Source organism: Saccostrea echinata, unplaced genomic scaffold, assembly GCF_033153115.1.
Source record: "Saccostrea echinata isolate AGI-Se365-2 ecotype Australia unplaced genomic scaffold, CSIRO_AGI_Sech_v1 ptg000009l, whole genome shotgun sequence".
Taxonomy (NCBI): domain Eukaryota; kingdom Metazoa; phylum Mollusca; class Bivalvia; order Ostreida; family Ostreidae; genus Saccostrea; species Saccostrea echinata.
The window spans coordinates 43,934,482-43,952,200 of NW_026889758.1; the positions used below are offsets into that span (position 1 = coordinate 43,934,482).

At 31.6% G+C, this 17,719-nt stretch overlaps 1 protein-coding gene and 1 long non-coding RNA gene across 2 annotated transcripts in view; one reads left to right on the top strand and one right to left on the bottom strand.

The window, feature by feature from the left end:
- The window catches only part of LOC133182571 (ceramide glucosyltransferase-like), a 28,815-nt gene extending 21,711 nt beyond the window's left edge, over nt 1–7,104 (bottom strand). The window contains exon 1 of the mRNA XM_061317416.1: nt 7,008–7,104. The gene's annotated coding sequence lies outside the window, so the exon portion shown is untranslated. The remainder of the gene's footprint in view (nt 1–7,007) is intronic.
- Nucleotides 7,105–11,941: 4,837 nt separating this feature from the next.
- On the top strand, nt 11,942–16,094 carry LOC133183777 (uncharacterized). Its single transcript, XR_009720724.1, has 3 exons — nt 11,942–12,017; nt 14,267–14,353; nt 14,678–16,094. It is a non-coding gene; the product is annotated as an uncharacterized LOC133183777 (long non-coding RNA).
- Nucleotides 16,095–17,719: the final 1,625 nt, after the last annotated feature.

Consider the following 17,719-nt stretch of genomic DNA (forward strand, 5'->3'; position numbering starts at 1 on the left):
GACAATGAAATAAATTAAATGCTTTAGAGTCCAGAAATAGGTGATGAAGTGGGTGGGGGTATTTTTCCAAGGTGCGAGTTTCCATTCCTTGTAGAGTTTATGTATTTAGGTGCGGTACGTCTTTTTTAAACGTGGTTTTTCTTGACTGAAAGTGTCAGAATCTTTACTTTAACAACTTTTAAGTTTATTTAAAATAGATTAAAAATTTTATTAATTTATTTTACATTTAACAATCAAGAAGACAAGCCCCTAAGGATTAAAGACTACAACCATTGGTGCTACACATCTGACAGTCTACACTGCATGACTACCTGTAGTTCACTTAAAGCTGACTCAGTCACTGGTATGAGAATCTCTGAATTATGATACAAATTATCTATGTAATCATATATATATATATATATATATATATATATATATATATATATATATATATATATATATATATATATATATTAAAACAATAGCACTGCATGCAAATTAAGCCATTCCCTTGCAACAAATTGAGTTAGTGACAACTAAATTACTATGAACACACAACTGACAACTAGTGATTCCCTCACATCAGAGGGGCTTCAACAAGCTTGTTTTATTATACCTCTACTGATTTTTCACTATATAAGTATAATTTGATATATTTTGCTGATTCCCTTAACATCACCATAAAAATTGCAATTCCCTGCAAAAAGGTGTGTCAGTTTCATGAACTGATACACCAGTCCTACATAACAGAGAACCCTAGAGAACTCTAGAGAACCCTAGAGAACTCAACTTTATTTGGTGAATTCAATTAGATTTCATGCATAATTGAGTTGATTTTCACTTTTTAAATCATATTTTATGTATAAAATCAATAACTAGATCATTTTATGAATGATTTCCCCCGAAAATAGTTAAAAAAAGGTAACAAAATAGATGGTTAAATATTTTATGTCATCCTGATCCCAATTGAGTTTCAGAAACAGTGTATATTGAAAATAATGATTTTATCACATAATTTTACAATTCTCTCTCACATTAATTTTTATGTAATGTAATTTTTAAGTAGTTAATTTATTCTGGTGTAAAACAAATTAATAAAATTAATTTCTTATTATTTCTATCACAGAAGGTCAATGATAAAGTCATCATGGATTAGTATTCGGTTGAAATTAGGCTTAAAACGTGGCAAAATGTTCTTTATTCAAATTTAACTTTGTTTCTGTGTAATATTTATTATTGTGCGAGTTATTTAAAACATAAATATTTCATTTACAGATGATAAATAATTAAAAATCATTTGGGTTCTCTAGGGTTCTTTAGAGTTCTCTAGGGTTCTCTGTTTAGTAGTACCCACTGATACACACCTATTTGGAACATCTAGCAATTTCTTTTAATCATGAAAATTTCTGATATGTTCCAAATAAATTCATGATTATTCAATAGCAGCTCAGTTAACTTAGCTACATATAAGGAGGTGGGGCCTAATATATATGGAAAATGAATAACTTGTCATTGTGACATCATCATAGTAAAATTTGACACATTCAGTGTGGATCAGGTTACTCTTTCACAGTAAAAAGTATATTATTATAAAGAATCTCCTTACAATTTTACCTTTGTTTCATATTAATAAAATTCTGTTTACTAAAAAAATTAAATTATATCAAAATTCACTGAGGGAGTCAGCATGAATCCAGTTCCCCTGGAGCAAGCCTATATATTTACTTTGACTTCATGCACCTCTGTAAATGTAATAAAATAGGCTTGCTCTTAGGGAACTGGAATTTTGCGGATTCCCTCAATAATATACTTAAACTGTATAGTGACACACAAGCGACAGTAATTCCTTCACATCAAGAGACACAATAGGTTATAACATACAAGTGACAGGGGATACAACTGGTTATAAGACACACCGAAAGTGATTTCCTTACATCAGAGGGGATACTACTGGTTATAACACATAACGAAAGTGATTTCCTTACATCAGAGGGGATACAACTGGTTATAAGACACAACGAAAGTGATTTCCTTACATCAGAGGGGATACAACTAGTTATAAGACACAACGAGAGTGATTTCCTTACATCAGAGGGGATACAACTCGTTATAAGACACAACAAAAGTAATTTCCTTACATCAGAGGGGATACAACTGGTTATGAGACACAACGAAAGTGATTTCCTTACATTAGAGGGGATACAAGTGGTTTTAAGACACAACGAAAGTGATTTCCGTACATCAGAGGGGATACTACTGGTTATAAGACACAACGAAAGTGATTTCCGTACATCAGAGGGAATACAACTGGTTATAAGACACAACGAAAGTGATTTCCTTACATCAGAGGGGATACAACTGGTTATAAGACACAACGAAAGTGATATTCTTACATCAGAGGGGATACAACTGGTTATAAGACACAACAAAAGTAATTTCCTTACATCAGATGGGATACAACTGGTTATAAGACACAATGAAAGTGATTTCCTTACATCAGAGGGGATACAACTGGTTATAAGACACAACAAAAGTGATTTCCTTACATCAGAGGGGATACAACTGGTTATAAGACACAATGAAAGTGATTTCCTTACATCAGGGGGGATACAATTGGTTATAACACACAATGACTCAGTGATTCCCTCACATCATAGGGGATACATAGAGGATATTCAATGTTTTGTAGTTGCATATGGAAATCTGGAAATCTGGAAATGTCCCACTTGTGAAATAAATTCCATATCCAACTACAAAACATTGAATTTTCTGTTTATTACCGGGTACATTTTCTTTAACTTCCCTTTGCCTCTGTCTTTTCTGGACACATTTTCATATAAGCTGTTGAGTGGTTGAGAAGTCATAGCTTAGCAATCATGCAATTGAAAACATTTTAACATGGATTTTAGCAACATATTTGGGAAGAAATTGGCAGTTTCAGTCTCTTGTATCAAGATGATTTAGTTACTATATGTCTATCTTGAGACTGGCCAGAAATTATCTTTTACTTACCGGTACTTTGATATTCTTTCACACTGTGACAGAATATCACTTTGGTATCCTTTCACACAGTGACAGAATATCACTTTTATTTAATAAATATATCACTGTTTTTCACTGTTGAAAATGTAATAAAACTGTTTTTAACACACAATGACTAAGTGATTCCCTCACAACTGGTTGTACACATGCACAGTGACTAAGTGATTCCCTCACAACTGGTTGTACACATGCATGCACAGTGACTAAGTGATTCCCTCACAACTGGTTGTACACGCAGTGACTATATTGTGATTCACAACTGGTTGTACACACAGTGACTATTAAAGTGATTCCATCACATCAGAGGTGCTACAACTGGTTGTAACACACAAGTGACAGTAATTTCTTTACTTCAAAGGGACATGACTGATTTTAACACACAAGTGACAGTGATTCTTTCACATCTGCAGAGGGGCTACAACTAGTGACAGGCTTCTTATCCAAACACACATTTATTGGTATGCACTATTGTCATACTAATCTCCTTATGTCTTGCAATGGGATAACAAATATCTGGTCATTTATCAATAGTAAAGACAATCCCTTTAGTATTAAAAAACAACCATAAATAGACTAAGGTTTACTTGATATAATGCATGTACTTGACATTATTCACTGGTACCTTACATAACATATGTACTCGACTATTACCCCCCTCAATACTTGCCCTGATAAGCTTAGTCCAGAAAAATCAAGAATTGGCATCTTTGTTTTTAATTTGTGCCCACAATACATTTACACTGTATTTACTGTATATACAATCCAATGAAAAGATAAACAAACGAATATAAAAACATATTGCAAAATTCAGAAGTGCATGGGCTATATATATCCAGAGAATCTCCTTTAAAAAGGATCATGGGATTTAAACTAAATATTGACTAAGGCTTTCAAGGTCACTTACTACTAATATGCCAGAGTTTGTAGGTATGAGAATTGGAATTAAATTCATTATGTCCTTTACTCTTAAGGGTTCTTCCCATATATATAATCAAGTGTACACATCGATCATGACGAGCACTCAACATCAAGTTATGATGCCACACTGGCAAAATATCGACATGAAATGTGACTAAAAAATACATTACAAATAGTTAGACACCACTAAGTGGATTTTTTTATAGATATAATGCCTAATTCAAAATTGTTGCATCAAATTCCTTCATATAATTATTTGCTCCAACTTTGATGTCGGCGATTATAAACTATCCACCTGTACATTAATATCTAGTGAAACAGGTAGTCATGTAATCCTAGTCTATAATCAGACTTCAGATGCCATCTACAGTAGGTACATGTAACTTAATACAATGTCATCTACAGTAGGTACATGTAACTTAATACAATAATTTTAGCATGCCTAGCAGATACTAGCAAAAAATGAAAAAAAAATTTACTTCTCTGCTAATAAAATTTTTAGCACTTACCGGTATGTATAGCCATTTATTAGTACCAGTACTGTGATCTACATATACATCAATCAGATTTTGCATTTCTGGCAGTGTTGAAATATAGAAAATATAGATGCAACTGAGTCAAAATACTCATTAATGTTTTCTTAAAAAAAAAAAATTCATATAGCAAACATATAAACTCAATTTAAATTTTAATTATCAGGTAAACTTGGGAAATATAAAAAGAAACCATATATTTTAAAAGGGACTGAGTAACTTTAAATAAGAGAATTCCACTTTATAGCAGAAAAAAAAACATGTCTCTGAAATGCTGTTCATCACCTGAGTACTCCAGCAATGTTGGTGATAATGGATACTGATAGCTGGTAATTGTCATGATAGACTGACAAGAATTCTTTAACCGAAAATACATCACTGGAAGTTTGATTAATAAATGTTTTGTAGTTCTCAATCATCTTATAATCATAATGGATGTGATTGTGTTGTATTTTATATTCAGTGTCTTCCCACTTGTTACAGGAGTAACTTTTCAGAATAGAAAACACACCAGTCTGTAAATCCATGGGGAGAACAGACATTTTGGAAGAATCTGATGTATAACCCTCATTCCCTAACCCTATGTTTTCAATATTTGTTTTAATTTATGGTAGTAAACAAGCCTTGTAAGTACTCATTGACAAGACCCTGAGATGAAAAGAAGCAGTTGATCAAGGATCTGTTAAAAGTCTTTAAAATAAGAAAAGACAATAACACATACTCTTAACTATCAAAAGCAAATGAATTTTTTTTTTAAAAAGATACCCCCCTCCCATTTGAAAAATTTCTGAATGACTGTCCCTTATGCTACATGGAAATGAGGATATCATTTTTTGATTGATACATGAACACAAACTTTTTCATTAGTTGCCTGGTAACACAGAGATAAAATTAATTACTGCTTCAATCTTTTTTACTTTATCTGTATTTTAACAGAGAGTTCTTAAAGCAACACCAGGGCCAAGAGAAAATTTGGACAGTGCACAATTCATCCAAATGAATTTCTTTATGCAGTAACCTCTGGACCAATAGTCCTTTATGAATTGCTTCTCACTGCAAACTACATGTATGTTCTCACAGCTGCAGCAAAAGTTCACCAGAAAATAAACTCATCTTGTTTCAACAGCTATTGCATGGTGATCATAGACAGTATTCTTAGGTCCTGGGAAGGCGCCATGCCATATGCGCATATTGTTGAAAAATGGCGCAATGAAGTAATGGTGCGCTGCGCCATGGGGTGCACCTCACAAAATGCGGACACACATGTTTAGCAAGTGTCAAGTAGTTTTTGATGGCTGACCACAGCCTTACGAAAGTCACACACATGGAAAATATTACATTGTACCTTACAATGAAATACCTTATCAACGGAGTTTACATATCTTGGCCTGTCCCTTGATCTATAAATCTACATTTTTAAGAAAAAAGGGCTCTTTTGGTTTACATATATAATTCTTTTAAATACTTGCTGTGTTAAAATCTTTAGTTGACAAATGATTTATGAAGCTCTTAGAAACAGAAAAATCATTTCCACTTATCAGTGTCATAAGATTTGACATTTTGACAATTCCTATTGCATTTTTTTTTTTATATTTTCCTACATTTTGTTCTCAGAGATATATGCATTATCATATCATCATACTATAATAATTTTAGAATGGCCCCAATATATTTCCCCTTCGCCCCTTAAATTTCAAAATGGCCAATCATTTTATAAAAAGTGGGGACAAATTGGCCCTTACCTGCATGTTGCTTGACCTTCCCAGGCACTGTATACTTAATGTTCTTTGTTAAGAATTTATACTTTGGAGTTGTGAATTAAGTCACAGTCTAGGCATTGAAGGGGGAAATCTAAGTTAAAAGTGAATATATAGGTACCCGCATCCAGTAAAAAATACACAATATTATGCTTTTGAACATCACACCATCAACATATTACTCAGTACTCATAAAGATCAATAGAAAACATCTTAAAATGTGACTAACTAATCATATTGAGCTATAATATAAAAATTAAAAATATATTATATTTTTAATACAAGTCAAGGTAAATAGTTGAAACACATCACTGAGGGTGTTACACTGAATGTCTAGCTAATTCTACATGTATGTTGTTAGATACACACGTACATGCATATTAGATCATGTATGCAACAAGACATTCTCGACATTTTAGGGAGCATTACTTAATTACTAACATATTTAAAAAGGAATATTGTTTACAGATATGACAATTACAAATTAAAACATGATGGTATTTTTGTCTATTATCAGTTGACTAAAGCCACATAAACATTTAATTGTTATTTATCTCAAGATTAGTAAATACTAGATATTATTGGACAAATGACATATAACACAAATGATTCGAGAAAGATCGGAAATATTTGCACGATGACGAAATAAGATTTGGTCATTATATCACGATATACGCGATACCTAGCTGTTTACATTTTACATGTGATAAGAACAAATGACGTTGCAACGTCCCGAATATGGAACATCAAAACTACCTTTAAAAAATATACTCACCGGCTCTAATCAGAACTTAAACTTATGCTGAAAAAAATGAGCAAAGACTCATCTCCTCTGATTCATAACTGGACAACATGTCTTGATTTGTTACGATTGATTGATCGGTACCCGATCGCTTGTACTAGCAACGCACACGGCGTGAATAAATGGAAAAAATTCATTGGTCCGTGTCCAAAAGCAAAAATGTTAACTCGTCCCGTGAATGGAAGATGTCTAATTAAAATTATGTAAATTAAGAACCCTCTATACACTGCGCATTAAAGAGTTCTGATTTGTGGTATTTTTATGCAGATAGAGTAATCTGTCCTTTGTTCTAGAATAAACTAAATTGAAATGTTTAGTGTATATCTTAATTTCTTATATTATTGTAATAATTTCATACTTGTCTTTTATGGGCTCTAAATTAGAAAATAAATGTTCTGTTCTGTTCTATAATTTGTGATCAAATCAAGCATTCATAACAGGCCATTATTAATAGGCCAAGATGGATAGATTGAACACTTCATTTGCAGGTATTTTGCCCACTTAAGTAACAACATTGATTTCTGTTCATCAGTACTTCATTGTATTTGAAAATTTTTCCTGGGGATAAATGCAAGGTACCTTATGTTGAAAATGTAAAAGATAAGCTCAATAGGGCCTAGCTATTACCTCTACATACTATATTTTTTTTTCAATGTCCAAAAAAACTTTTCTTAAGTGTATAGAGGGTCCTTAAATAGATACACTGAACACATAACTTTTCTATTCATTCCAAAGATGAATTCTATGTTAGTGGAACGACAACAACAATATAACTGCAGTTACAGGCCCTGAGGTGATGGGAAGAGAGATTCGAGTCTCTCTTGTAAACAATTACAGTAGTGGAATTTGATTCTATATGTACAATAAAAATAAAAATGAATTAAAAAAATGTTTCCGAACCTAAATGTTCGTTGTCATGATCCTGAGATTATCCACAGTTTGTCATACCAGAATTTAGCAGTGGGGACTTTTGAATCGTCAATTCAATAAAATTTCAAAAGGGACTGAAACATTGACTTCACTTTTCTTTTATTTATATTTTTCAAAGATTTTTTTTAAACATTATATTTACCTTCAACATCTGCATCCAGTTCTTTTACTCTTACAAATTGATACAGTACTATCTTATTTTAAACAGTTGTAAAACTGATGCATCATAAAAAGGTATTTGTATTAATAGTTAAAATTTAAAATATTTTAAAGAAAGATAACTTTATTATGTTTTATGTGAATTTAATATATATGACACTAGATATTATTTTCATATGGCATATTTTTAATTTTATGTTTTGATAATTTTTAAATAATTGCGCTTCTTATTCTCTGTTTTAAACTTTCTTTATATCATGGTCAGACATAAAAGTCTTTTCTGAAAAAAATAATAAGCAACGCTTAACACTTTATCTTGTTTTCCATTTGAAAACATTATTAAATAATTATTATTATTAATTATTAACTAATGCTATATAAATAATGTTGGGAAGTAAAAAAAAAAATGTGAGCAGAGGGTCATAACTCCTTAAGGTATGTCACTCGTCAGCCTTTAGAAAATTCCAGTCAGAACCTCTTACTTAAAAACTATTTATTACAATTCAATCTTTATAACATATTTAAATTAAACAATATAAAATGTTCAACATTCAATTAAAAAACTGCTCAAAAATTCACAAAGAAACAAGATTTATGAGGGACTATTTCTTGTGGCGGAAGGATATTTAGCAGAAAATTCTGCAAATCTACACATTTATTAAATTTAATATCTTGGAACTTTAGCCTCACATACTTTTACTCAGAGAATATTTTCCGTTTTGATATGCCTGGAATATTAAACATAGGCCTCAATATATATTTTTATAACAAAATTTACACCTTCGCTCAACAAAAATTGCCAAGAAATGAAGATATATTAAGGAAGTCGAGATAAAATTTACACAGTTTTTTGCCTGAAAATCGCATATTTTGACCAATGTTTCAAAATTTATATCACTGACCCCAACTTTTTCTTTCATTATTTTAAACTACTCGGTACTTTTGACCGATCAGCACTTAAGTCATAAAAAGTTTGATACAAGAAAATATTCTCATGCCAAGAAAAGGTACGCATTCTAGTCTTAGAGCGAACTCAATAAAAGCGGAATTAGCGTTAATCTGTGAGTTTTCCCCAGGGAGATGTGTGCGAGGCAATTAATGTCAGCAGTTTTGAGGGAAGGATCTTAAGTTTTACTGGTTTGAAATTAAAGCTAGAATACTTACTATTTGGAAGCCTTTGCACCTTTTTTCCTGTTGTTTTTTTTAAAGGGGGGGGGCGATTTTCCATGCAAATCATATGCGGTTAAAAAAGTAAAAAAAAAAAAAAAGAAGAAAAAGAAAGTGAAATAAATTGTAGTGAACTAAAAAATTGTTCAGTAAAAATTAGACGCCTTTCAAATTTTTCAGTGTTTATATATCAAAATATTTTTTTCCTAGTATAAATTAACATCGGGCACGATGAACTTGGTTGTTGTGGAAGTCTCGCGCCTTATTAAGGTATCATACCGGTAATTGACCAATGAAAATGAACTTTGTCAATTGTAGTTCCATACATATAAAATTATTATTTTTTCCTTTTGAATTTTTTTTTAAATTTCCTTCCAGTCTATTTTTACAATTTTGGTACCTGTGTCTAGTGCATTTTACATATTTTGTAAATAAATAAAGGTTTTTGACAGGAACTATTTTTTTTCAGGGCATAGGAGGCTACTTCCTGGGGTAGAAGTTTATTTTTCTTTGACTAAGAAAACGGAAAACTTAGGATCCACCCCCTCAAATCTGCTGCCGTTAATTGTCTCGCCAGCGTTAGGGGAATATGGGTGATTTGCATCAATTACACTTTTATTGACTCCATCGCTGTGGAAAAATGGACGGGATTTCTTGGCATGATTGCCTGTTTAGATTTTCAATACCCAAATATGAGACTTTTTTAGTGCAAAAAGGTCACACAATAATTTACGCGCATTAATTTGCATGATTTGTTCAATGATAAATATTATTCAAACTATTTTACGTAAAATAAGATTATGTTTATTGCCATGGTTACATCTTATAAAATATGATAACGGTTAAAGTGATTAACCAAAGAGTTACAATTTAAGTGAAAAAAGGTCAACTTTATTGTACCGTAGCTCAGTTAGATGCACACTGACCCCCCCATTTTCTCTGCGATTTTGAGTCATACTATATGAGTACTTATCCAAAATATACTTCTAAAAAAATCCTTGATATAACAAATTTCACGAGTGACATACCTTAACATGATGAGAATGCTTGAATTGATTACAAATTGAGTAAAACACTGTAGATTTCAATTTCTTTTATTTTAGTTCTAGGGGCAAATTACTCTTTAGTGTGCAGTGTAGAAAGGTTTCTTAAGTTCTTTAGCTTTCTTCGTTGAAAACTTCTTAACAAAGAGTCATAGAAAAATGAAAGCGTTTCTTCGGATGTCATTAATGGCATTCATTTCTTTGAATATGAGTCAAATATTTCCTGCAGGAATTCTTCATTTTCATGCTATCAGTCTGGAGAAATAGCGATTTTCGTTATAAAATAGGATTGCACGTTTTCGGTTTTTCTTCTTAAAATACATGTTTGGAATTAAATATATGTGCTAGTTACACTTAAATCAACCAACACAAATGCTTATTTATAATCCTACTTATTATTTCAGGATATTCAGTCCCGAATCGACCTTCCTTGTTTTTCTAAAAATTTACCTCTAATTACAGTCTCTTCACTGTAATTCTTATCCATTTTATAGGCTCTGAACTGATCATCTTAATTCGTTTAAAACATAAAACAACTGATTCAAATAGGAAAGTTTATCAGAAAATCGGCAGTTTTATTTTACTTACATCAATCCCGTCTCTCAGTTTTAACTATTTTCTACTCGGTACCACAAACAAACATGTCCACCGCATACCCGATGTTTATTCCTCCTAGAAAAAAGGAGCATTTGTTGTATTTTATATACTTTCTTGGCTTTTCTTCCTTTTTTTTCATCTCAAATGATATGGAAACAATCTAGAAGATTGGAAAGGTCTCTAATTGCTCTGTGAAAAAATACTCTGCTCGTTTGCCATTATTTATTCGTTTTTTTTTTTTTTTTTTTTTTTTTTGTTTTTTTTCTTTTTATTTTTAATCTCTTTTTAATATAGGATTTTTTCCCAAGGCAGCTGTCATTAATAATTTGCCCATCACCACGCTTATGGGAATATCATTAAACTTTGATTTAGTTCTGCCCAAATCCAGACCGGAGAAAAGGAGCAGAAATTCTTGGCATGTTCTCCAATTAAGAGTTATGGGGAACTTAGCACTAAAGTCGTGTCAGGGTCATATATCTTTGGAGCCCTTTATACTTGAATTAAAAAAAAATGTGTATGCTGATCATCAGTGACCTAGACTGTGTCACTGATCTTGATTCGAGGAGATATCTCAGACATCAAATTAAACTACTGTAGGTTAGTGCACAGGCGATGTAGAGGCGGTTTAGAAAAAGTTTTCATTTGTATATGTTTTGAAGTGTTCAGGTCTAACTCAGTATTATATACCTTCACATGATAACTGTTTTATGATACGTGGACTTTTTTCTATTATTTTGCTTAATTTCTGCAGCCTATAAATCACCCAGCTGTCATTCGGCGTAAATAAAGCATTTAATTTTATAATTTAAATTACTCTCCGGCATATTGTCTTTTTATGACTACTTTGCAAGAATATTGCTATGCGAATCGAAAATTTCTCGTACGATCACTGAAGCCGGAAGAAGAAAATGGCGGCGCCAAATTTTGAAGGTGTCTCAGGGACGGGTGAGATTCACTCCGGAACTAAAAGTACGCATGCGCAAAATTCTAAACCTCAAACCCGATCATAATTACCCAAGTCAACATGGCGGCGTCCATGAATAGAAGAAAGCTCAATCAATCAATGTGCGCTCTTCTTAAACTGATCGTAAGTGAACAATTCCTACTTCTTATTCAGTAAAAGCGTTTCTAATTTACGTTATATATATATTTGTTATTGGAAACAGTATAGGTATTAAATTATTGTGTGTGTGTGGCCGGGGGGGGGGGGGGGTACATATGTATAGCCTTGGGGGGGATTATCTTTAATGAAAATTTACATAGTAAAATATATATAACTTTCTCCAAAAGAGTGAAGGATGACCCCCCCCCCCTCCCATGCCTACACACACACAACCCCAACCTATGGGCTTGTAAAAAGCTAGGATGGTGTGAAGGGGAAGAAGAAAAGGTTAGGAAAGAATCCTTGGTGAAAAATCTGGCAAAAGAATATTTTACATTTATAATGCAACGAATAATTTTTTTTATCTCTCATTTGTTTTTATTTTATTTATAAATAATTCAATGTTGAGACTAGCTGTTGAACTATTAAAGTAATATCACATGTTATATTAGTTATCAATCTGAGGAATAAATTTTATTTTATTTTTTTCTTAATTTTATTTCTTTTTCCTTTTTTGGAAAACGTAACATACATGTATGTTACCATAGATGTGGACCCCTTTACTACTTTCAATGTTGGCAAGTTCATGTTAAGATAAGTGGGCAAGTACAAAGTACAATATAAATTTTTCACCTTTCAAATTTCCACTAATAAAAAAATGAACTTATTTCATCCCTTTTTGGTAAAATAATCATAGCAATTGACAAACATTTTAATCAAAACACAGGAATCTCTTCAATCCATGCAGTTTTCTGTGAATGATGACCTATTGCTCCGAGACTAGTTCACTAAAAATTGTCATATTAATGAAATATGCATTTTTCTCCAGGTCCTCATACTGAGCTGGAGTTTTGCTTACTCTGCAAAAGTTATAATGGAGGGAATGACTCTCCTTTGACATAAGATATCAAAATCACAACTTATAAAGTATAGTTTACTCTCATAATTCAAAGCAAACTAATATTTTAATTCAGTTCATCCTAGATTGGACAGATGAACACTAGGGGTTCCACCCCATGCAGACACTTACCAATTTGCGTTCACAATTACATATGTTTATTTTGCTTATGCAGATGGGTCGTATGGCTTAAAGTTATTCAATAAAGAAAGAAAGTATATTTAAAGAAAAAAATATTTCAACCCATTATCTCAAAATTGGTGAAAATACAAGGCTGGATTATAAATTTATTAATTATTTGAGGCTTCGCCGCCTCGGGAAATAGTTTCCTCCCTCGGGGAACCATAAATTTGCTATTTCCCTCATACCCATTCCATAACTGTATACTATTGAATGAAATTATTGCACTTGGAGGTAATTTGATGATCATGTTTGAAAAAAAGTATCATCATGATATCATAAGTCTTTTTTATGAACATAATTTGTAATGAGATTCAATAAGGTCTTATATATGGTTCTTTTTTGCCAGCAATACCTTTGAAAAGGCCATTAAAATCAGCTGATTGGCCCATGATTTTATTGAAAGCATTGGATATTAATTTGGGTTTCTCCATCTGTCTGTCAGTCTATCTGTTATACTTAAGAAATAAGGTATTGTTTTGAATTTTTTATCATAATGTAAAATATGGATCAAATCCCTTATGGTAGATTTGATCATATACCAACCCAAATTTTCATCATGATATAAATTTTAAAATGATACCTTATTACTTATTTTTACATGCTGGACCGATTTATAACAATTGTTTGCACACTTTAGTTTTAAATCCATGAAATGATTTATTTTTTCAAACTTCAATGGTATAAATTGAATGTGTGAACAAGTTGACTGCTTATGACATCACTGTAAAATTATGTCAATCCTTTATGACAATGAATTTATGGTCATAATTGACAAACCTATTTGTATACAGAATTAAGTACTGTAAACATATTACACATAAATAAGAACATTAAAAATGTGCTAATTCAAATCTGTGCTAAATTGTTCAAAAATCAATTTCCGCTAAATATCATACATGCTAAATATAATACTTTTACAGTACGTCTTCTTCAAATAGTATTATATAAAGGAAAACATTTGCAATTGTACATGTATATATACGTATATAACTATATATACATATATAATACCTGAATTTCTAAATGATATCCCTAAGAGCCTTCTTAAACCAGCTTTAATGTGAAATTTAAATAATTACCTATGACTTACAAAAGATTCTTTTTGATATTGAAGTCAAAGTAAGCTCAGAATTGTGTGTGTTTTAATTTGCAGGGTAAATGGTCAGCTTGGATTCCAGCAGAGGGTGAGAGTGCCACCATCAACGATTTGGGAGGAGGATCAAATTGAAGACAAAAGATGGTAAAACTTCAGTCTTGATATTCACTACACATGCTAAAGGAGTCACTTATATAAATGCAAATAACAATCTTCACCGAGACTCTAATTCGAATAAATGAAGTGCTTTGTGAAATTATTATTTTAATCTTTGAATTTAATCTTAAATTAGGTTATAAAGTAAGAAAAGGCTTCAAGCAGAAGAAATCTTAATTTATTGAACATCTTGTTGATTAGGAAAGCAAAATATACAACTTACAAAGTTAGAATATATTGAATGCATAATTTGTGATTAGCATTTCTTGTAGTTAATATCTTTTCTTTTTCTTTTCATGTGTGCAACCCTAGAAGCACTCAGAAATGGACCTATAACTTGTGCGTTAAGTCCAGTAGCAGGTTGGCAATGGTAGACAGACTTTTGCCTTAGGCCATTGCTCATTTGGTTAAGCTGGCAGTGCAGGAATTCATCTCAGGATCATGTGTTTTGTTGGGTGATGAGGAGTTCCTTTCATACCCTCAGATTATTGCCAATCTTTATCAGATTTCCTTATCCTGACATTTACAATCCAGAGAGAACTTAATTAGTTAATGTTTACATTTTAAAAGCATGTTTGAAGTACCGGTAATTTTTAGCATTCATATGTTTTAGCTCATCTGAACCAAAGGGTGAAGTGTCAGCTAGCCTTTCTGATTGAAATCTGTCCTTTGTTGTCAATGTATTATATCTTTTCACATATTTGAACTGTTTTCCAGAAACGTCAATTTTCAACCAAACTTGGCACAAGGCATCCTTGAGTAAAGGAAATTCAGTTTCTTCAATTAGAGGACTATACCTTCTTGGAAGCAGCGATAATCAAGAAAAAGCAAAAATTCGGGGAGAGGGGTGGTCTTAAGGCATGGCTGTCCTCATCGTATATTGAAAATGCATTAAATTTTTGAAAATCTTATTCTCTTTTCTGTAGGCATTTGCCAGGCAAATCAATTGAAAAGTTGTAATGATCAAGGGTGTTGTTACCACATATGTAAAATTCATAACCACAGGGTCAGGGTTTCTGCTGCCTTGGAAATGCACAATTGATTATGTAGGGTATTTTCACTCAACTTTGAGAGAAGTTAGTCCCCTTTGATTATTCAACAACGATAATGAAAAACTTGGGTGACCACTAAGGTCCTTTGGCTTTTTGTTTTTTGTCAAATTATGGATCCTTGGATAAGGTTGAGGCTAAAATAGTGTATGAAATGAAATAACATTTTTAAAACATTCTTTTCTACAATAAGGTCAATTTAGTTACATGTATATTGATAATGTACATATCCAGTATGTACAATGTAGTTTGATAATGAAGTCCTTCCATTTTGAGTGAATTTAAATTTAGTTTAATTATAATCCCTCGGGGCCAAGGTAGGGTCACCATATTGGGTAAAAATTTTTTTATGGGAATAAGGAGGAATTTTTTTTTTAAAAAGTTCTTCAGAAGAACAGGGCTAATATGACTTTGTGAGAGTTATGGCCCATGGGCGTCCTTTTTTCCCTTTTTATTTTGGTTTGTTATTTTAGCACTTTTGGTGCATGCATAAAGGTTCTTTATTGAAAAAAAAAAAGAAAAAATGTTTTTTAACTATTTTAAATGATGAAGCCCAGACAGCTAGTACTCTTGAAAGTTACCTTATAATGTAGTTTAACCTGCTTCATAAGATGTGAATTAAAAAAACAACATGTACTACATAAATTTACAAAATTATTTAATTATTAATTTATACAATTATTATCAATACATGTATGTACATAAATTTACAAAATCATTTAATTATTAATTTACATAATTATTATCAATATCTTTCAAAAGATTCTGATTCATTTTTTTTTTTTACCTCATCCAATATCTGAGAACATTTTTTACCCATTTTTCCTATTAAAGCAAATAAGAATGTAATATCTGGGTTAGTCAAATATTTATATCTCATGTGTTATGACATGCCCATGCCTGTACATAGATCATTCAAAAAACTTTGTTTAGTTAACATTTATTGTCTATAATTTGAAAATCTTATTGAATAAAATGATATAATAGGCAGACACTTTTATAAACAAATGCAGGATAAACTAAATACATGTGCATATTTGTATGAGTGTAAAGAATATCACTAGTACAATTGTCACCTTTATTTTAAGAATAAAACATTTTAAAGTTTGATTTCATATGTCTTTTTATTCAGCATGTACATGTATGTTGTCATAATAAAAATATTATGAAATTAAATTATGATTATTCTGAGTTATTTTTATATACTGCTTATACAAATGTTTGGCTCAATGTTTACTGTTTAATATTTGAACAATTCACATAAAGATTAAAATATGTGAAAGCCTGGGACTTCTTCTTGTAAATTTTTCAAACATGAGTTTTTATTATAATTCTGTAGTACACGTAATATAAAAGTTAATATTAAAATAGTGTTACACAGTTTTTATCTGTATTCTTGTAAATTTATTTACAGTACTTTTCATTTTTACAAAACAAACATGCATAAACACATGCAAACAAATACACCTACACATGGCAAAAATAAAATACATTTACCATGATGCTTGCAAAGTATAAATTTGTTTGTTCAAAATGAAAAGATGACAACCTACAATATTTATTTGAGAGGTACTAAATAAAATGTATTTGCAAATTCAGATTGTTTAGAGGACGACCATATATTTGAAAGGGGGGGGGGGGGCTGCTAGTTTTTTGAAACATATGGTTACCGTAATGTTGGAAATAGATAATTTTTCCCCAGCTGGCAAGAATTTTTTTTCATTGCCTGCTGGTAACACCCCCCCCCCCCCCGACAACCACCACTACCAAACTACACCCCCCCCCCCCCCACACACACACAAAAGAGAGTTGTGGAGTAAGTCTGTTTTTTTTTAATTATCTATCTAATATTTATTTCATATATATAATTATTTTTTTTATTGCCTGTTGGTACCCCTCCCCCAAATAGAGTTGTGGAGTAAGGCTGTTTTTTTTTCCTTTTCTTCTTATTATTATTTGCTTCTTTAACTGTTAAACATAAATAATTCGTCCCTAAATATCTTGGAAATAAACAATCTTCTAGTTTGAAAATAAATAAATAATCTAAACACCCCGCTACGCTACCCCCCCCCCCCCGAATTAAACTATCGTCCTCTTAAAATGTAGAGTTGACTCAGTTAGGAGTATGCATTATTTTAAATAATAAAATACTTTTTTGAGTTATTTCAGCATAACTGTTACGAAAAAAAGTTTTATATATCGGAAATAGTTGAGTTACTCCGGAATATACTATTTTAGAGTGAAAATTCGGCGCATGCGCTTTGCGATTTCCGGAGTGAATCTCACCCGTCCCCGAGAAAAATCC